Source organism: Anguilla rostrata, chromosome 8, assembly GCF_018555375.3.
Source record: "Anguilla rostrata isolate EN2019 chromosome 8, ASM1855537v3, whole genome shotgun sequence".
Lineage (NCBI taxonomy): Eukaryota > Metazoa > Chordata > Actinopteri > Anguilliformes > Anguillidae > Anguilla > Anguilla rostrata.
This window is the reverse complement of record NC_057940.1, coordinates 46,082,659-46,105,413: the sequence shown is the minus strand read 5'-3', so window position 1 is coordinate 46,105,413 and position 22,755 is coordinate 46,082,659. Positions and strand designations below refer to the sequence as shown.

Genomic DNA, 22,755 nt, shown 5'->3' with positions numbered 1-22,755 from the left:
GGGCCAAAAGACCACCACACCAATCAGAAAAAGATCTAAATATTTTGACCCCCCATCCAAAATGCCATCACCAAAGCAGAAGAAAACAGGGATGACTGTGACCCAAGACTGCTCCACAAGCACCTTGAATACTTCTGTGAAGGTATCATGAACTACTACTACTATTATAATTGCACTGAACATATTGTTTTTGTAATACCTTAACAATGGTTTCATAACATTTTGTTCTTTATATGCATTGCAGGTTCCCCAGAAAATTGCTCAAAAGAGTCGCAAAATTGCTCAAAATCTGACAAAGAAAGACATAAAATCCTCTGACAAAGACCAGCCACAAGATGGCGCTAACAGAACACAAACCACGGTACCTTGCATACACAAGCCAATATCTATACTATTTCTATTGTGATTGATAACACAACATTAAAGAACATCCATTATACAATAATTCCATGACAACAATTCCCCAGCGATGTTTCAAATCATAATAAAGACACACAGAACAACACAAACTCATGCTCTACACAATTGTCAAAGCAGGTATGACAAATACTAATATGTAGTGTTATGTTGTCTAACTAGGTGTGAAATAGTATGTATCAACTTTAACTTTAACTAATGTGTTTCAGATCAAGTCTGGGGGAAGAAAGACAGTGGTGTGGTAGTTGCTGTAATCCAGTCAAAGGAAAACAAGAATGTTTCCTACACCCTGCACCACGAAGAGCTCCTTACACTGAAGCCTCACCACTGGCTGGCAGGGGAGGTAACCAAGACTACACAGTTTTCATAATTGTAAAAAAAAAAAAAAAAACTCTTTTTATTTTCCCACAGAGCTCTTATGGAACATTTTTTTTGAACATCATACAGGATAGAGTTCAAAAATATTTCAAACTAAATATTTGATCATTTGAAATTTCAAAACAGTTATTGCTAAACATTTTCTTTTTCAGGTAATGGAATCATACCTCCAGGTGCTACTGAATGAAAGTGGAAATGGGAAAAGGATCTTTTTGCTAAACCATTACAGCGGTGGTGTTATCCTTCATGGGACCAGAGATAATATGACTCATCATTGTCTACGGAAGGTACTGTATCTGGTCAGAGTCAACAACACAATTTCTCTTTCCTCTCATGTGGCAAAGACCCTCATCCACTAATTTATTTTCCTATCACCTGCTGTGTTCCATCTCTTACTCAAAAAATGGGAAACATATCAGCTCTATCCCACCTATGCCTGTTTAAAGAACCCCTCAAAGCCTTTTGCATTCTACCTGAAATACAAAAACACACACACACATACACACACACACACACACACATTTTCATATATTGGTCTTCCCTTTTCCTTCTTATCTCCCCTCTTATCTATTGTGATTCCTAGCCCTTGTGACTTGCCTTCACCATAACCTTTTCCTAATGTTCTATTTTGTATTGACGGTTTTTATCTTTGCTTTTTGGTAATGCTGGCAACATTCTTCTGAAAAGCCTTATCAATATGGAATACTAAGTATCTTCCGTTTCAGGTTACATTCACCACGATGCAGTGATAGCATTCATTAATATCCAGAACCTGCACTGGATGTTCCTGGTGAGATCATCTTTCTCAATCACTCGACCACACACACTTACTCATTTAATTGTGCCGTTTTGTAAAATTAAGTGTATGGTGAAACAGATGTATAATTTGTCACAGTACTTTCAAGCTGCATCAGGGATGGATCCTTGTGGATCCATCTGGAGGACAGGAGCAGAAGGAATCTGAGAATGCTGCCTCAAGATTGAGGTACATTTGTACATAATTTGCACATATTTATGCATCAATAAGCTTGTTTTTATTTTGAATTGATGGCTAAGTCCTGCATGTAGGGCACAACACCAATTCATCTATTAGATGATAATACAATTTGTTCCCCATACAGGGAGTACTTCAAAATGCGCCTCAACAGGCATGGGAAGACTGACTGGGTGGGGTTGAAGTGGAAGGGAGCAACCGTCAACCACACCAAACAACATGATGGATTCAGCTGTTGGGTGTTTGTTTTGGAGGTGAACATTTATAAAACACGATGTTTGCATGTCCTCTACTCTTTGTCACATTTGATAACCTTGATTTCAATTTTTGACATTGTGTAGTCGGCAAATTCATATAAAAACGAATTCATTGTTGGCAAGATGGCAAGACAGATTGTTGAGAACTTCCCGAACATCCCATCGCATTTGACTTTAGACCCCTCCAAGAAGGCTATGTCGCTGAAAAGAGGAGAGTTTGCTGAGATGATTTTTGACGCATCAGGTGTGCACAATGAAATTAACAGGAACATACAATATATTCATGCTATTACCCAGAGTGTGACATTTTATAGTATACTTTCTTACAGTCTTCAGAATCGACAACTGCTGCTCCATGTGTGCATCTCATTCTATACCCGGAGGAGCCGCACTTGTGACTAATTGGGTATTTTTTTGTCATTTAGCAGATGCTTTTATCCAAACCCTCAAACTCTACCATGATAAAACAGAGATGGTATTTTTTTTCTTGGAAAGCCTGTCTGCTATAGTACATGCTTGTTTTCACAGGCTACAAAGGTACAGATTATACCAAACAGTCTGCTACTCTTGACCACAGTGAGCCCACCGTGGGGTGATGGCCAAGCAATATATGCAATATAATACAACTCATTAATTCAGTCCATTTTAGAAGGGAGTATGTCAACTTGATGTCTATACAAAGCCAACCCACCACTAGACACATCTAGGCAGAGACAGATACACAGATACAGCCACGGTAGGCTGAGGGCAGCACAGTGTTGGTCACCTGAGCTATTGGTTGGCCAGTAACACTCCAGTTGGCCCAGTAGCTCACATTCCACAAGATTGAACATTGAAGTCTGATGATTTATGTCTTTTGTGTCCTAAAATTTGCTCTTCTGCTATTCTATCTCAACCATCCCCCCATGGTGTCCACAGAGTCAAGCACAGGGTCAGTTATCATGAGCAGCCCCCCTGCATGTTATGTGTGTTGGGGTTAAGTGTCTTGCTCAAGGGCACAATGGTAGGCAGTTATTGATGGGAACTCACCTAGTAGCCCTCCAGACATGGGTTAAGCTCCCCCTTTTCAAGGTTGAGACTCAAACCAGAGACCTTTCTGCCACTGTCTGATGCTCTAACTACTTGGCTTTGTACCACTGTTAAAGTAAAGACTGTCATCTTTAATTGGAGGGTAACTGCATTTGCAACCATTCAATAATGAAGCGCTTTTTGTGCATAATCCTCCCAATTCCCCTCAACTGCCTGAAGTCTGTGACCAATAACACGGGGACAAGAGTGTCAAATGAGAAAAGCCTTGGCCAGGCTTTGTCTTGACTGACATCTGGTGCTTTAACTCTGTAACAACAGTTTCATGCACTATTAATAGAAAAATGTTACCTCTCTTTACCACAAGCAATTTTACTTTTTAACCAAAATGATTATTTGTAGAATATAAATTAGAAGGTTCACTTTGAATTCACACAATTCAAAGAAAAAAGGATGGATGTGATGTTTTAAGGCTTGTCTGTTAATAATCGCCGGTGTTATCCATTACATTACATTACATTACAGGCATTTAGCAGATGCTCTTATCCAGAGAGACGTACAACAAGTATCCACATTTTAATGAATCTAACAGTCTTTTAGCAGGTCAAGTTGGTTCCTTTACAACTGGCACTTGTTGGGTTGAGAGTCAGTTATCTTGGAGAGATTCCCACACATTACCTTTCTACAAAACAGTACCTGTTTTTCTCAGCAACCTTTGAGAAGGGGTAAAAAACCTCCCCAGTTGGTGAGCAGATCAAGCCTCCATGGACTGCCTTCAATACTATGAAGTTTTTCTTGACAGTCTCAGCTCATGTAGAATGCCTAAAACCACCTGGTGTAGAACATACCCATGTTTTCCCATCTCAGTCTGAAACCTTATTCAAAGGCTTTCTGTAGCACAACTAACAGCTAGTACAATTACAATTACAATTTGGTCATTTAGCAGACACTTTTATTCAAAGCGGCAATATTATGAGATAGTGTTGGGGTTATGTGCTCGAGGGCACAATTGTTAGAAAATGTTAGGCAATGATCGTCAAGTGGCCTGGCCCAGTGCTCTAACCACTGGGCTACCTACCGTCCAGTATTCAATCTTCATGAGGATGGGTTTCACTAACAATAATAGTGATGTGTAATCGTACAGTAGTTTGAATCTAGTATCAAGTGCTACTGTCTGTGATAGTTTTTTGTTTTAAATCCTGCAGATTGCCTGCTCTGTGTGCATGAGGTGGTTCCACTCGGAGTGTCTGAGTATGACTCAGAGGGAATTCAATGTTCAGCGAGGCCAAGAGTGGAAGTGCCGTCTCTGCAGTTAAAAAGGGTAAATTCAGGTAGGAATGCAATGTATATCATTAAAGTAGGCAGTATACTTCGTAAGAAGTAGAACGTTTCGAGCAAAAAGACGCAATGAGAACGACTGAAGAACAAAAAGACGTGGTGTTGTGTGTTCTCACGGTGCAGTGTGCGACGGACTTCAGGGAGAACTTTTAGAAAATGTCTTTCTTGTTCACCGACCTCCTCCTCTCAGCTATTGGTCCAAATATCACATGGTTGGTTACGTCACAGTTGAGAGTTCAGTGGGCAGACTTCATATGCTGTGCGGAGAGTCAACGCCAATCTCTCTTCTGTAGAGATGGGAATTCTGTGAGTTCCCGCTTGTTTGATGAATGGTGGTACTCGTTTCAGCAAGTCATCAAAACGACTAGCACACATTCGGAAATAAGAGAAAGTGGACCCCTCGTCTAAACTCCTTATTTGCCGAATGTACAGACAAAACTCTCCATTCTCCGTCCTACTCTGATTTAGAGGGCGAACGTACCATCTCCTTCGCCTTTTTTTCTTCATTTGCATAGCTAAACTAAATCCACTTTAAAGACTTTAAACTTTTTGTTTTGTGTTGTGATCTCACGTAGCCCTTCTCTTTATATATCCAGGGTGTAGTCACAAGACGGAGGTCTGGGCGAGATTCCAGCCCCGGTTAATAGCTGCCTTGTAATTATACACACCCCAGCGGTGTGGTGTTCTCACTGAGTATACCGACAACAGTGTTCGTGGATATGTTCGCCGGTGGTTCTCAATCCTGAAGTTCTTTCTTATTACTGAGTATACTGCCAGCTTCATTAAGCCCCTTGACACACAAGGAAAAACAACTTCCTCTCACTGACCGAACTGCAACACATGGCCATCCCAAATAAGACTCCTAAATAAACATCTAACACAAACACCACCCATTCTATCAACAGGCAGCATTGGAATGTTTCCTGAGCCCTACAGCCTCGTGTTGTGGAAGACAGGCAAACATTTCTACAATAGGTCTGAAGTGTCTGTAAAATACTGGCTAAGTTATTGATGTAGATGTAACGGGTAGGACCTTAGGACCTGGGAGATATCGGGACTGGGAATGGACAGAATGACGTTTCCTATAAGGTGACGCGAGAATTCCGTTCTGACACGGCAGCTCGCGTTTGTACGGAAGTGCTTGAATCCAGCGTGGGAATGAAACAGTGGTATGTTTTAAAAAGCGTTTGTTATTTTTTTGTTAAACGGAATTTTACATTGCGGTACAAGGTGTGATATAGAAACAGTTCCTTGTTGTAGTGACATATTTGACTCTTTATGCTTTCTTCGTGGCAGCTTTTGGCTACTGGTGTGCATGTGAATCGGCTTACTTGCAGGGGACTTGCGTGGTAAACCTATTTAATAGTAAGTGGTCAAACAATATGCTTAGTGTTTTGATATGGTAACATTATTAATACCTTGCAGCTTATCATGACAATTTTCTTATACGTTTATAGCGGCTGTTGCATCTGGTTCTGAGTGATATAGCTAATAAACGCCCAACAAGAATTTGCGAAGTGAGTAAAGTTTTCATGCTTCAGGAACGGGCCATGTTAGAAGGGCTTCCCGTACTGAATATTCTTTTCCACGGCAAGTTGGCTATTTGCGGGATGAGGCCGCAGCCGGAGGAGGGGGGAGCACATTAGTGAGTCAAGTCAATTGGGTAAGGTCGCTTATGCTATGGGGTGGTAGTAACAGGCTTCCCTCATTGAAACTTGGAGTTTAATTTCCCTTTTTTTTCCTGTGTATTTTAGTAGCACATCAATACTCTGTCGTAGGAGTGCTCCTCGAATACTGTTGAGGTTGCTGACGTTTGTAATCAAGGTTTGAAAATACGTGCATTGTAGTAGTGATGTTTAATATTGTATCCCTGTTTCAACCGGTGTGTATGTGTATTTATGTAGGTGTATGTATATATATGTATGGGTATGTGGGTGTATAGGTATGTATGCGTGTATGTATGTGTAGGTGTATATACATATGAGTGGGTTATGGGGTTTCTTTATTTGATTACAGGACCCAGCCTAGTTCCATCGGTGGCCACTGTTTTTCTCCGTGATATATTGTGTATGGAATTAGTTTTAGTCCCTTGCACCTTGGTTTTATGGGTGTGGGGAATTGTAGTTTCTTTTATTTTATATTCTTGCTTAAAATGGTGTAGTGTGGATGGGCAAAGTGCAATCAACAGACCTAGGCATTCTAGCGAATGGGCAAAGTGCAATCAACATATATTGTAGGTATTTTAGCGAATGGGCAAAGTGCAATCAACAGAGTGTAGGTGTTTTGGTGAATGGGCAATGTGCATTTAATAGACATAGGTATTCTAGCGAACGGGCTAAGTGCAATATCATTCTCTGGGTATCCTCTAAGATAAGAGTCTAAGATCCCTAATAGTTCTATCGTGATATTAAATCTTCGGGCAAGTGCAATATTTCTCATTGAGAGCCAATTATTTAATATTTAATTGCATGCAATACTCACTGAAGGACCAATTGTAGTGAACCACCTGACATATTTTATGGTAAACCCTCATTTTGAATATAATTTTGATGGTGTGGCCATTCTTAACCCTGGGTGCAGTGAAATCTTTTGCATTGATGATTTTGAGACATTTTGTGTGATTATCTTACAAATTCTCCATTGTTACATATCAGGATTAACTTTCAGAGTGTGTACCGCTATTTGTCTGAAGTACTGTATGTCCTAGCCACATTTGCCTTGCCTGGTGTGTGCCCGTCCATGGCCATTGATAATTTGTGTATGAAGATTTAAAGGATGTTCTCACGAATAATCTAATAAAGAGAATGTATATATTCCCTTGTACCAGCTTCCATCCTATCTCCTGCATTATACCTGTGCAAGGCATTTTTCACCCAATAACCTTCCTAGGGCCTCCCACCCTCATAATTGGGAGTGGCGTAGTCAAAATCATTAATTGTATGGGAGTGTCTCCACCTCCCAGAGGCCACATAGACATAATTGAATGTATGTTTATATGATTGCTATAATTCTGATAAATTGGTAAGACACTGTATTTGTTCAAACCAAAGGTGATGAAAGAAGGCCAAACATTTCTAGAATGATATGCAATAAGTTTGAAGTGTCTGTAAAATACTGGCCAAGTTATTGTTGTACACATAATTGAATGTATGTTTATATGATTTATTTAGTTCTAATAAATTGGTAATAAACTGTTTTTGTTCAAACCAAAGGTGATGAAAGAAGGCCAAACATTTCTAGAATGATACAGAATAGGTTTGAAGTGTCTGTAAAATACTGGCCAAGTTATTGAGCTTAGCAGAATTAAATATATTTTTAATTGATTTCTTGAATTTTAATAAAGTGGCAATCTATTACTTGTGAAAACCAAAGGTTGTGGAAGAGGGCCAAGCATTCATAGAATAATCTGCACTTGGTTTGAGGTGTTTTTGTCAAATATTGGCAAAGTTATTGATCTAAGCAGAATTAAATGTATTTTTAATTGATTTATTGAATTTTAATAAATTGTAAAAAAAAAAGCTGTGGAAGTAGGACAGATATTAAACAGTCTGAATGTTATTATACATAACCAGAATTTTTTGTTTTTGTTAAATACATTTTTTTTTTTAATGGGAGGAGAAACACACAGGTTCCTGATTATGATTGTACTTTTACCTCGGTCCCTAACGAAAGCACAAAATGCCAAATGTGAATGTCTGTTGAATGTCCAATATGAAACTTTACCTTGGTATGTTTTCTTATATGGGGATGAGACAACATGAAAACAATTTTCAACCGCCCACCACGTTTTGGCAATGTTCCAACTCTCACGTCATCGCTGTTGCATGCATGGTAAATGGTAAATAGACTGCATTTATATAGCATTTTATCCAAATCACTTTACAATTGATCCCTCTCATTCATCCATTCACACGCACACTCACACACCAAAGGTGAAAGGCTGCCATGCAAGGTACCAATCAGCTCGTTGGGAGCAATTAGGGGTAGGTGTCTTGCTCAGGGACACTTCGACACGCCCAGGGCGGGGGATCGAACCGGCAGCCCTCCGACCAGTGTTGCCAATTTCACACTGAAATTGATATTTTACATCGCAGTCTTCTGGAATTGTTCCCATCCAGATTTGAAACAAAAGTGCCAGACTATAACGTCAACGTTAGCTCTGTCTAACACATCGTGGCTGACATGAATGACATCAGCTAACATGTCAACACCTTTAGCGTTACTTCACTGAATCTGCATTTTTTGGGATTTTCAGTGGCACATGGTAAAAACTTGTAATATTGTATTTGTCTGGTTGTATTGATTGTGTAGCCTCTATTGTTGCATCAGCAAAGCTAACACGCCTGGTGGAGATCTGCACTCTACTGAGTGCACTCTTCTAGTTCAGAAATGCTACTGCACATTCTATTGCTCAAAGCTCTGAAAAAGGTGCAGGATATGCAGTGGCAAGATGCATTTCTCAGTTACTATCTCAATAAAGTAAATAATTGTGGCAAAGACAGGTGACACCGTGAACCATCAGACACTCCTGTTGCTTGGATGTAGTAGTCACCATTGGGTTAAACTATGCCCCAGCTTCTAATGATGCATTTCACTAACCCAAAGTAAAAACCCTTCTGTCCATATAATGCCTAACCAGACGCATCACTCGCAGAAGCACATTTTGTTATCAAAACCAACATTCCATCAGGATGATACTGTCTCTCAGCAGGGAAAAACATTCCCCTTCCTTTGCAATCTGGTGCAGTGGAGTTCCAGTTTCCACTGAAGCAGTTTGCTATTTATATGTAGCCTTCTGATCACAAGAGGGTTTGATGCATTCAGCAATTAATTAAGTTAAGGTATACATCATTACACTTATTTCACAAGACCGACATCTGGGAAGGGATTTTTACGTTAGCTTCCTTTGTCAATGTAAACTGTATTATATTATACCTGTTATCACTTCAACAGATGATGAAATTTAGCTTTATCAAAGTAGCACTTCTCCTTTGTGAAGTCCCAAATAGCTTTGGAAAACCTAAGAAGAATACATAAAACATAAGAATCAAATTAAGAATGTATGTCTTCATCTTATTTCCAATATGTTGACAAACTACTAATTTATATTAATTGTATGTACACCTTTAACAATTATTTTATAATTATTTTAACAATAATATAATTTGGATTGTATATTGGGACAACGTTCTATGGATGGATGAGGCAAAAGGTGAACTTTTTTTTGCAGAAATGCACTATGCTATGTTTGGAGGGGAAAAGCACAGCTCACCAACACCAAAACTTCATTCCAACTCTGAAGCATGGTGGAGGGAGCATCATGGTTTGGGGCTGCTTTGCTGCCTCAGGGCCTGAACAGCTTGCAATCATTTCAGAATGTACTAAACAGTATATGAATCCCACCAAGTGTTGCTGCAGTATCATTATCATTGTGACTTGTGTCATCCTGAATCACTGAATGAACTACCCATCTAATAATAGTCCCCCAAATACAATTGTACTTTTACTATTTGATTGTCTCAATACCATGACCATTGTATAGGATACAACTTCATAGGATCAACAACTCAGCCTTTTCATTCATAGCATTTTCTACATGGAAGTGTGGGGTTTTGTTGAGATGATGTTATGGGAACAAGTTCTATTTTAGCATTCAGTTGATTTGTACCATGACAGTAGATAATGCAGGCCTAGTTGGTAGCATGCTCCATTTCATATTTACCTTGGGTTGGCTGCAACAGCCTAGTGTTATGAATAATCACATCTGGCTACAAGGCTACCACCAGGTGGTTATTTGGTCAGCTACCTGAGCTTCGTCTCAAGCAGTAATGGTGTGGCAGTAGAATTGAAAATGTTTTTTGGATTGCAATGCATGTGAAAATGTTGCCAGTCAAAAATTCCCTACAGCATTTTTCTCCACCTACAATTTCGCAGTCCATATACCTTACAATAGCAATAAAACGAGGAAGCACTACTGCAGACCTGCCAACCTGCACGCATTTTGTGTACCAACCACGCAATTCTTGGTCAAAATACGCAGCTTGGCTGGACTACCGGCATCTGCCATCAGACCCCTGCAACTCATTCAGAATGCTGCAGCTCGTCTGGTCTTCAACCTCCCCAGACACTCCCACGTCACTCCCCTGCTCACTACCCTCCACTGGCTGCCTGTTATAGCTCGCATCAAATTTAAAACATTGGTCCCAGCATACCTCCACAAGATATTCAAACCCTACATGCCAGCCAGACCCCTTCATTCTGCTACCTCAGGACACCTGGCACCTCCCCCTCTTCGCACCTGCGCTTCCCGAACACGTCTCCTGTCTGTTCTGGCCCCACGATGGTGGAATGACCTCCCCGTGGAGGTCAGAACAGCTGAGACACTGACCCACTTCAAGCGACGACTGAAGACTCACCTCTTCAGGCTGCACCTCTCCCCATCCCTCCCTACCTCCCTGTAATCTCTTAAATGACTGTAAGCTTAGGGTTGTAACTAGGTAGCTGTTTCACAGGTGACTTAGTTAATGCACCTGTCTTAACTACTGCTTGTATTTTTGCATAGACTGTATTGTTGCTGTTCTCGTTTGTGTTAGTGTTAATCAGTTTAACCTTCAGGGTCCAAGTTGAACTATGCGGCTGTTCCCTGCACTTGGACCGGTACTTCTCTCTAGGGTTTTCGACATACTTGTTCCTGGTTATGGTTATACACTTGTTGTACGTCGCTCTGGATAAGAGCGTCTGCCAAATGCCTGTTGGTACGAAATGCCAGCTGAAACTACGCAAAAAAATATTATTGTAATTTAATTATGGAAAACAATCAATTAATACAAAACAATACCGTATATTTATTTGGTATTTAAACTACATCCCCCGGATTGAACCAGATGCTACGACCTTGTGCTTGTGGTTCTGTAACCCCTCCCCGACCCACTCAACATCCACTGATAAGCAGCGGTACTTTATTATCCACCGAGGCGTAACGCTGCATTGCTGAGGTAAAATGGGAAGTGGGGAGTAATAATCAAGCACAAAAATGTGACCGTAATGTTAACATATGAAACGTTAAAACATGTTCGGTAACTTGCATTTCCAGGGGTATATCCTAATGAGATAAATTTGTGTATATAGTTAGCCATAGTAGTAGCTCGCATACGATTTAGCCTTGTTAGGAGACGTGCAAATAACTGATGGAGTAATTTAGCTGCAGTAACTCAAACGCTACAGAGACATCCTGTTCAAACTTTGAATCGCGCACGCTCTGTTGGAGCAAAGTGACCATTGCAAAGGTGTTTGACTATAGACTGCTAACGTAGCAAATAATTCCCATTATTGCAGCCAGTCACCCGACCAGCCTTGCAGTTAGAAAACAATCATGACGAGGTCATGTCAGATGACGAGGATGCTAACAAGGAGAGAGAGAGAGCAGCAGACCTGCTAAAAAGAAGCAAGTCCATGCCCTCCAGAAGTTCCTCACAAAATATCAGGAGCAATGGCCGTGCCTCCGCCCCTCAGAACGTCCGTTTTGCACATTGTGCAATTATGATTTTGACATTAGCTAGCAAGGAGCTTCAGGTAATAATTTAGCTAAACTTCTAGTTACAAAGGCCTACATTCCTAGATATTTTTTCAATTGAATACTTTTTTTTTCATTAGGCCTATATGATGTGTGCCTATATAAGCTGATTCAATTATTTAATTATTAAATAAAAATGGAAATCATGAACAGAAACTTGGTTTTATTCATAATTGAGTGTTTTACATCGCAGCATAAGTTTTTTTTTTTACATTACAACATAAGTTTCTGTAAATACTTGAAAATGAAAACATATGTTACAATATACAAAATAAATTATTTCCATTTTTATTAAATAATTGAATGCAATTCACTTAACTGATGGTTATCAGTTTGTATAAGCACACATATCATACAATGAAATATTAATCATGAAAAAATTGTTTTAAGCAGGCGTACTCAAACTTTTGACTTTTAAGTGTATCATAATATAGCCCACTGCAGTGCAAGTGATATTTTAGAATCAGGTCAAATTATACAATTTTGTCTGATCACTTCAACAGTCAAAACTAGAATTATGAAGAAAGGCATGTGTGTGTGTGTGTGTGTGTGTGTGCAAAGCGAAGTGGTGCGAAAGCATGTGAACTAAGCGTTACACTGACTATTATGGTACTCAAAATATTTTCCTAAGGTTTGCAGGTCTGCTACTGTTATCTTGGGTAATCAAATCGATTTTATTTGCATAGCGAGAAAAAACTCCCCGACAGGCAGAAATCTCAGGAGCACCCCAGATGTAGGTGGGCTGGCCTGGTAGAATGGATGTAACAGAAATGTAATAATGATCCCAACAAATAATCAAATGGGCTGAGCAGGTTACAGCCGAGGTATTAAACTAGCTGCTAAAGTAGAAAGTTAAAATGAAGGGATGTATAATATGCAGTTTTGAGGGGGTGGGGTGATGTGGAATACCTTGCCAGAACTGCAGCTAATACTTTGAGAGAGAGAGAAAAAAGCCATTACAGGCTGATAGTGAAACTGACACTGACACAGAAAATCTATTATGTTATGCTGTGATTTAATATTTGATCATGACAATAAATTTATGGTGGATTTTCAAAATTGTATTAAATGAGCCCACTCAAAAAGTGCCAAGCTCATAAGTATTTGAATCCTGGCGCCACTACTGGACACAATAATACTGTAAGTGCACAATAATAATTTACAATTGAACAACAAAAATTGTAATTGGTTCATGGTTAAAGAAAAAAAGGACACAAGGGAGGCAGCCATCCTTCAAAATGTGCCTTCAATTTCTAGCTTTTTTAAAGCACATTCATGGGGCAGCACCAGCTTGGAAGAGCCTAAGGGTAATCGTTACCAGCACCGCCGCCGGTGCACAGTAGCACCTCCTCTGCTACAGTACCAGCAAAGTACGATCCACAGGCCGGCTAGCTGGCTAACTAGTAGGAACGTCAGTGCTTAGAATTAGCCAAGTTGCATACTTTAAAAATTGGCTATATATTTATTCTGCCTGCTCCAATTAACTTATCATCTGACAGTAAGTTTCCAAAGAGCTAGCCAACTGTAGGTAAAATTGATATTGACCTGTTGTTAGCTATGTTTACAGTAGCCATTATGTAAAACAAGTTAAGCTAGTGACTTGTTTTCAGGATGTAGAGCAGATCAAGTTAGGCTTTGAAGGCAGTTGCTAATAACATTTTAGCGTTTTCATTTGACATTTATAGTTATACAATATATAGTTTACAAGATAATGTGCAACAGTAGAAAAAATATCATAGTGCTCACCAGTATTAGGGAAACTGCTGTCCAGGGTCTGAGGAGGGCCTGATCCCCTGAGTGTTGTTTTATTACACAAAAGGTGATTTTATAGCATGGACTAAAAGATCAGTTGAAACATTTAAAAAGCATGTTACAGAAAGGAAATACCCACACAATAAACTTACCAGAATACACTAACCCCCCTCAGCAAGAAAGATTTTATATGCATTCATGCTATACACATTATGTGCTAGCTCTAGTTTATCCCTGACCCATTTGATTCAAGTTCAAATGAGGACTTTCATAAAACCAGTTAAGGTCAAATAATATGACATTTGTTTCTCTGAAATATAGTCATTAATGAAAATAAGAGGTGCACTTCTAATACCTATACCTCAGTCTGGGTGGCAACAACACTTCATATCCTGGTAAGGATTCAAATATTCTAAATCTTTCATTCTGCACCTGCTGATGGCTCAGCTGTTCTGAAAAAGTATTCTGTATTCTGGTGAGCAGGACTGGACCATAGGAAATGAATTCACTGCTTCTTGAGTGAACAAAATGTGTGAAAATTAAATAGGAAAAAACTGGAAGCTCATGGTGCAATGAAGATAATTCTTGTGTACACACGCTGGATAATATTGCTGAGGAGGGTTCTCTTTCTATGTCTCTCTCTCTCACACACAAACACACACACACACTATTACTGTTTTCTGTGTTACATCTTTTGCAAATACACTATATGACCAAAAGTATCTGGACATCCCTTGGTCTGCGCTGTTTTTCATGGTTTAGGCTAGGCCCTGTAGTTCCAGTGAAGGAAAATCTTTATGCAGTGACATTCTAGACCATTCTGTGCTTCAAACTTTGTGGATAGAAATGGCTTTGTTGAAATTGGTGTGGAAGAACTTGATTGGCCTGCACAGAGCCCTGACATAAACTCATCCAACACCTTTGATCAATTGGAGAAGCCATCTGCGAGCCAGGCCTAATCGCCCAATCAGTCCCCGACCTCACTAATGCCCTTCTGGCTGAATGTAAGCAAATCCCTGCAAAAATACTCCAAAATACTCCAAAAATACAAACTCCATATTAATGCCCATGATTTTAGATGAGGTGTTGGATGTCAGGTATCCACACACTTTTGGCAATAGTGTATATGTACACATATTGAAACTAAAATAAATGTCAAATTATCTCAGTATTTACATTTCCATAGTAACCTCAATGTACAGTGGGATCTGTAAGAAATTACCTGTTTTTGAAGGTGCAGCAAATTCATATATCATATTACATTAAAGAACCTTGTTCAGTGATCTATAATTGAATTAAATGTGTATTCAGAAAATAACTTGTTGACAAACAACAAAAACAGGCACACCTTATCATGTAACATTTGTCGCTGACAAGCCGAGATCTGGAAGCCAATCGATCAAGGAATACTCTAATCTGGCCCACGAGGCCAGTAGTATTGTTGGTTTTCATTCTTCCCCTCATGTCAGGACTGATATAAACCTGGGTTTCACAGACACAGATTAAGTTCAGTTCAAGACGAAATTTAAGTTAGTCTAGGCTAGGCTTAATCTGTGTCTGCTAAATCAGTGGCATTAATAGATAATTTAAAGAAAAGAAAAAAACAGCAGAAAACCAGTAGTACTACTAGTAAACCAGATATGAGTATCCCTGAATTAGACCATAGGAACACATGACCACCTGGATTCAGGCAAAAAGAGAAAAGTATATTTAGAACTGTTAAACCCCTTCAGTAAGTTTTACGATACACTAACTTTGTAAGAGGAGATACTACAGTCCAGGAAGAACCATCCTGAAACAATGACTGTATTTGAAAATGAAACCATTTGTTTGAGAGTTAAATGTTGAACAATGTCCAAAATGCAATCAGTCCAAAAAGAGGGCCCCTGCTCTACAGGGCTACCATTTCCAGCATAGCTAATGCAGTAGCTGGAATCCAAATCACCAAAATAGCAGAGGACAAGCTGTTCAGCTGGTAAATAAATAAAATAATCATTGTGTAACTTGCCTGTGGGTGTGGGATGAGATATGAAGCTAGAGAGGTACAAGGACACATGGAGGGAAACAACTCTTGCCACAGCAAGATAACTGCAACACATGGAAACTGAAGACTCATTTTTGTAATATTGCAGCACTTAGGGGACATCTGATTGCTCCATTGCTGCCTTGTTTTTTGAAGAGAAGGTCATATGCATGTAGTTTTAAATAAATGCACAGAGCACCCACTGTCATGCCTGTGTTTAATATTGTCTGATGTCTATTGTCTGAAAATCTGCTTCATTTATGTTTAATATACATTAATGTTAACAAATGGCGCCATGCCAAGTTTCATAAACAGAACATTGCACATTGTAGGTAAAGGTCATAAAATTTAATCACAGATTTCAAAGCTGTGAAAAAGGTGGTCATATTTTTAAATAGTGTGGCTTACAGTATTTTAAAATCTTGATTATAACATAAACCATTTCATCACAATGGGGTTGTATGTCTGGACTATTGTTTCCATAAATATCACTGAATTACCTTTGTTATTCTCTCACTGGAGTAATTTAATTTCAGGTTAGGCTGACATTACACTTATTGATCATTGATTCATGGTGCATAAACCAAGAAGATGCAGAAGCCCATATACAGTCCCCTCCAAAAGTATTGGAACAGCAAGGTCAATTCCTTTGTTTTTGCTATACACTGAAGACAATTGAGTTTGAGGTCAAAAGATGTACATGAGGTGACAGATCCAAATTTCAGCTTTTATTTCCTGGTATTTTTATCTAGATTTGTTAAACAACTTAGAAAATATCACCTTTTGTATCAGACAACCCAATTTTTAGGTGAGTAAAAAAAAAGTATTGGAACATGTGACTGACAGGTGTTTCTTGTTGCCCAGATGTGTCCTGTTAGATTGATTGGTTAAACAATAAATAGTTCTGAATGTCTACTCTTGGTTTTTGCCTTGGGTTTTGCCTGTGAAAACTGCATTTGTGTTATAAAAGATAAACTAACATGAAGACCAGAGAGCTGTCTTTGGTGAGAAAAGCAAGCTTAGAAAAGAGTGGAAATCGATCAGAGCCATTGCACAAGTGTTGTCACCTCAAAACATCAGTCAGTGACATCACAAACAATCTCCACAGGACAAGGGTGAAGGTATCTCAATCAACTGTTCGAAGAAGACTTAGAGAGCAGCAATATAGAGGCTATACCACAAAATGCAAACCACTCATCAGTAGTAAGAATCGGAAGACGAGATTACAATTTGGAAAGAAGTACAGAGATGAGCCACAAAAGTTCTGGAACAAAGTTTTATGGACTGATGAGACCAAGATTAACCTCTACCAAAGTGATGGAAAGGCCAAAGTGTGGAGAAAGAAGGGATCCGCTCATGATCCAAAACATATAAGCTCATCTCTGAAGCACGGTGGAGGAAGTGTCATGGCTTGAGCTTGCATGGCTGCTTCTGGAGTGGGTTCACTAATCTTTATTGATGATGTAACTCATGATGGTAGCAGCAGGATGAATTCAGAAGTCTACAAAAACATTCTGTCTGCCAACTTACGGAGAAATGCATCCAAACTAATTGGGAGGAACTTCATCATGCAGCAAGACAATGACCCAAAACACACTGCAACACAGCAAAGGATTTGATTAGGGAGAAAAAGTGGAAGGTTTTAGACTGGCTAAGTCAATCACCAGACCTTAACCCAATTGAGCATGCATTTCACCTCCTGAAGAGGAGATTGAAGGGAAACCCCCCCCCCCCCCGCCCCGAAACAAACAACAACTGAAAGAGGCTGCAGTAAAAGCCTGGAAAAGCATCACAAAAGAAGAATGCAACAGTTTGGTGATGTCAATGGGTCGCAGGCTTGATGCAGTTATTGCAAGCAAGAGATATGCTACCAAATATTAAGTGTTATTTGCTTTCATTTACTTAAATACTTAAATACTTTTGCTCACCTAAAAAGTGGGTGGTCTGATACCAAAGGTGCTATGTTCTAAGTAGTTTAACACATCTAGGTGTAAATACCAGGAAATAAAAGCTGAAATTCTGAACTCTCGTCTCATGTTCATCTTGTTATCTCAACCCCAAATGTATTCAGTGTATTGCAAAAACAAAGGAATTGGCCTTACTGTTCCAATACTTTTGGAGGGGACTGTATAGCCTCATAATATACACTCACCGGACACTTTATTAGGTATACCTGTTCAACTGTTCGTTAACGCAAATATCTAATCAGCCAATCACATGGCAGCAACTCAATGCATTTAGGCATGTAGACATGGTCAAGACGATATGCTGAAGTTCAAACCACGCACCAGAATGGAGAAGAAAGGTGATTTAAGTGACTTTGAACGTGGCATGGTTGTTGGTACCAGACAGGCTGGTTTGAGTATTTCAGAAACTACTGATCTACTGGGGTTTTCATGCACAACCATCTCTAGGGTTTACAGAGAATGGTCCGAAAAAGAGAAAATATCCAGTGAGCGGCAGTTCTCTGGGCGAAAATGCCTTGTTGATGGCAGAGGTCAGGGGAGAATGGCCAGACTGGTTTGAGCTGATAGAAAGGCAACAGTAACTCAAATAACCACTCTCTGAATGCACAACACGTCGAACCTTAAAGCAGATGGGCTACAGCAGCAGAAGACCACACCGGGTGCCACTCCTGTCAGCAAAGAACAAGAAACCGAGGCTACATTTGGCAGGGGCTCACCAAAATTGGACAATAGAAGATTGGAAAAATGTTGCCTGGTCTGATGAGTCTCGATTTCTGCTGCTTGTATCAACGGTTCAGGTTGCTGGTGGTGGTGTAATGGTGTGGGGGATATTTTCTTGGCACACTTTGGGCCCCTTAGTACCAACTGAGCATCGTTTAAACGCCACAGCCTACCTGAGTATTGTTGCTGACCATGTCCATCCCTTTATGACCGCAGTGTACCAATCTTCTAATGGCTACTTCCAGCAGGATACTTCCATGTCACAAAGCTCAAATCATCTCAAACTGGTTTCTTGAACATGACAATGAGTTCACTGTACTCAAATGGCCTCCAGAGTCACCAGATCTCAATCTGGTACTATAACCTATCTAACCTACATAGCTATAATGATAATATTATTCAATAAGAAATTCAAAGAAAGAGAAAAAGAAAAGATATCTAGGGGGTCAGGGGAGCCATGGTGCAACCTGAAGCATCTTCTGTATGAAGCATCTTCTACCTTTTCCATGTTTTTTTCTTCTAGTCTTATGACAGAGGTTAGTTAGAAATTGGTCACATTTCCCTTTGTGGATCTTCAGACTTTGGCACTTTCTCTGTTTAGTTCTTTTAGCTGATGATTTAGTTTGACTATCTGTTGACAATATGGCCATGTCATCTGCAAATCATAAATAATTCAGTTCTTCTCTGTCAATTTCAATTATAATGCCGTGTTTTGTAAGATCTGCATTCTTGAAGGAACCAATTTTGGGGACAGGGGATCTCTGTGTCTGATGCCTCTAGCAATACCAAAGCTACTTGATCCTAAATTAACAATATGTATGCTGGGAGTTGCATCTGTGTAGATGTGTTTGATTATCTCTAAGCATGTTTCATGTATACCTATTCTTCTAAGGGCTTCAAAGATTGCTAAGAATATTACTTCTTGATTGCTAAATGCAGACTAAATATGAACTATAAAGTAAGGTCCACATCAATGTGGAATCACACATTTGCAAATAAGATTTAAATGTAATACATGTCTTTACCACAGATATTCTTTTGAAATATCCATTTTGGTTGTATCATGATATTCCATGCATTGAATTTCAAATTGTTTTATGCATTTGGACTTCAAGCCCAGTGATAGGATTGCACCTAGGTGAACAGACAAGGCTGTTGACCCCACATTTGGACATGACAAAGGGAGATAAGAGGAGGGAGAGGAATGCTGGCAATTTTAAATCACATAAATGCATTTTTACAAATTTTTACAAAGTTTTTCAAATATGGTTCTGGGGAATTACTGTGCATGATGGGTTTTTTTTTTTTTTTTACATCTTGATACAATTCAAAAAAAGAAGATGAATTCAGATTTTACCATTTGTGAACACCATTTTAACCCTATTCTTTGTTCTTCACATTTTCAGTAAATTACAGTAATATTACAGTAACCAGATTTCCATATTGTCAGAAACGAAATCATTTGCACAACATGACAATTAATTCAGATAATTTTAATGGGCTGGTATTCTTCTTCTTCGGGTGGGTAACACCACAACAGGGCTGGCCATGGGAGGGTCTCTATCGTCAGTGCTGAAAGCATTTAGGGATTAGGGGGCTTAGAGGTGGGCATCTTAAATAATGCAATATCATTTGTACAAACCATTCAGGCTTTTGTTTCCTGACGTCACATTATTGTACCATTTTGAACATTGTTTTGACAGGATTCCTTTTCTGCATCTCCAGAACCACTGCACAATGTCAAAAATTCTCGCCGCTACCCCCTCCCTCGCCTGCTTAACCTCCAGAAGCTTCGGGGGAACCCTGTTTTTGCCATATATTCTCTGCTCCCACAAGAGCAGATCTGTTTTGACAGAGGTAAAGCTGTGTTTTAAAACGCTGCCGTTATTTAAGCAGTCTGCCAATTTGCAAAAGAAGGTGGCTTTAAAGGGAATGGGAGATGGCACTCTGATTGCTTTATCACAAGTTATGGCCAAGACACACCTATTATTAACATAGATGTTCCATGGCCTGTGGGAGTACTTTTCAAACCTCAATCATGAAACCCTCTCCTCTCCATTCAGTACTGCCCCACCAGCCATTTGCCTATATGGGCCTATAAGACACTGGAAGTTCAACATCACCAAAACCTTAAGAAGTCAACACTGAACCTTATTCACAAAAATAGGACATTTTGTGTTTTTTCAAGAACTGTTTCAAAAAATGAACATTTAACGTCCATTGTAGGTTATGCGTTTCCATTGCTTTTGGAATGGCAAAAAAGGTGTGATACAGGCTCTGAGGAACATATAAAATCTTTTTATATATTTAAAAACAAGCTTTAAGAAATTCAGTGTGCTTCTAGATAGAAAAAATGGTGCAAAAATAATTTAGGAATTAAAGTATGCGTGGCTAGTTATAACATTTTAACATAGGCTATAACACATACAAAATGTCCTCAGTGACAAAGGTAGCATTTTTTTGCAGGTATAGCAAGTTCGAAACATCACTATTATTGACTTTTGGCAAATTAACTATGATCTTGGAGACAGATTGATTGAATATATTAACATTATCTTTAAATGTCCTCACAGCCTACTTCAATTGTTATTTTGACTTGTATTCACATTTTGCTGGTGATCCACACATTGCTACCATTATTACGAGGCTCATTTTGACCACACAAACCTGTACAGGGTATCAAAAAAATGGCAGAGTGACAGGTCATATGAATGTGTGACGATACTAATGAAGTAATCATTAGTTGTGTGAGGGTTTTGTGTTGTACACACCTGTGGACCCACATGTTACCACACCAGATGAACAAAAGCAGGAAAAATTACTAAAAGCTACGAAAAATAACTAAAAGCTATTTAGGTAGTTAACAATAGGCCACATGCCTTGCCATAACTTTTACCTCATTTCCTTTCTAGTTCTTATACAGTTCTGAGAGCAGTCCCCATACTCAAAGAGCTAAGAAATTTTGCGATCTAGCCTGCTAACAACCAAGATCACAGACGCCAAATGGAGACTTTTTGATTATTTTTGCAATCAGGAGTACAGCACTCTGAGTTATTTGGAGTTTGCAAGGTTTGTGCTTTGAATCTTGCAGTGAACCCTCTTAGGTTATGCCTTCTCGATTTAAGCGTACATCCTGGAGAGTGTTTTTGATCTTTTCGACAGTTGCAAACGCGTTTTCTTCACAAGTGAAAGTATTCTTAGGTCATCCACTACAGTGGTCTTCTGTGGTCAAACAGGTTGTTTGCTATTGATGTGCTCGCCAGTGCATTCTTGGTTCTTAATGTACCAAACAGTTGATTTTGAGACACCCAATGTTTTGGCTGTCTCTGATCGATTCTGATTTTCCCACCTCATGATGGCCTGCTTTACTAGCATTGACACTTCTTTGGTCCTCAGGTTCAGGACAGGAACAGACTCCAAATGCAAATTCCACACGAAGAATCAGCTCTAGACCTTTTGTTAGCTTTCTTGTGCATTAACTAATGATGCGACAACACACAGCTGGCCAGGAAACTGCTGAGCAGCCAATTGTTCAACTACCTTTGGTCCCCCAATACAGGGGGAGTATGTATAAAAAGGGCTACATCGTTCACTGGATATGAATGTTAAATACCTGCAAATTAGAGCTGACAGTCTCTAGAGCTGAGTATGCTACCAGAGACATTTCATTTCCATGCGGCAAGGCATTGTTTGATGTAATTCATCTGCTTATTAAAAATTAGTGTGTGTATAGCTGCTTGCTGAAAGCAGTCTAGGGATATTTTCTAATTTGTGCATGTACATATATTGTAAGCATTGCTCTGCTACCAGTTGAAAGCATGTGGGTGCATATATGTTTTTTTTTAGGGTAGTTTACTGCCGTTATCTTTGAAGATTTTTAGACTCTAAAAGGAGCTTATGCATCCGTATAGTAGTATGCTACCGTAGGCTCATTTACTCCTCGTGCCTCTGCAGCATTACTGTTCAGGGTCATGATTTAGTAATCCAGCATTTAGTAGATCAGAGGATTTGCGCAGGATTTGGGAAGTCATGGCTTGTCTGTGAGGGAGGTCTCACCTGGACAACTAGTGTGTACAGAGTGTGATGGAGTGCTATATACGCAGAGGCCTGCAGCCAAGAAGCATACTAGAAAGTGCCGGCATTAGGAGCCTGAACTCCTTCAGCTGCAGCTGACGATGTAGACGATGCAGCAGACCATACAAGGGTTAATGGTATTGCAACAGCAGCCCCCTAGGCCCCATGATTTTTGGGTGCCAGTGGCTAAACACCTCTACTGTCACCCTGATGAGCTGTCCGCAACAGCAGCAGGC

The 22,755-nt window shown here is 39.5% G+C and overlaps 1 protein-coding gene and 1 long non-coding RNA gene across 8 annotated transcripts in view; one reads left to right on the top strand and one right to left on the bottom strand.

The window, feature by feature from the left end:
* The window catches only part of csmd3b (CUB and Sushi multiple domains 3b), a 919,486-nt gene that overhangs the window by 724,180 nt on the left and 172,551 nt on the right, over positions 1-22,755 (bottom strand). The gene's annotated exons all lie outside the window — the stretch shown is intronic.
* Positions 5,442-22,755, top strand: part of LOC135261815 (uncharacterized) — an 81,241-nt gene continuing 63,927 nt past the window's right edge. Inside the window, exon 1 of one of the 2 annotated variants that reach the window (XR_010332038.1) lies at positions 5,442-5,579. This is a non-coding gene — a long non-coding RNA (uncharacterized LOC135261815). The remainder of the gene's footprint in view (positions 5,580-22,755) is intronic. The other variant, XR_010332037.1, reaches the window with a different exon arrangement.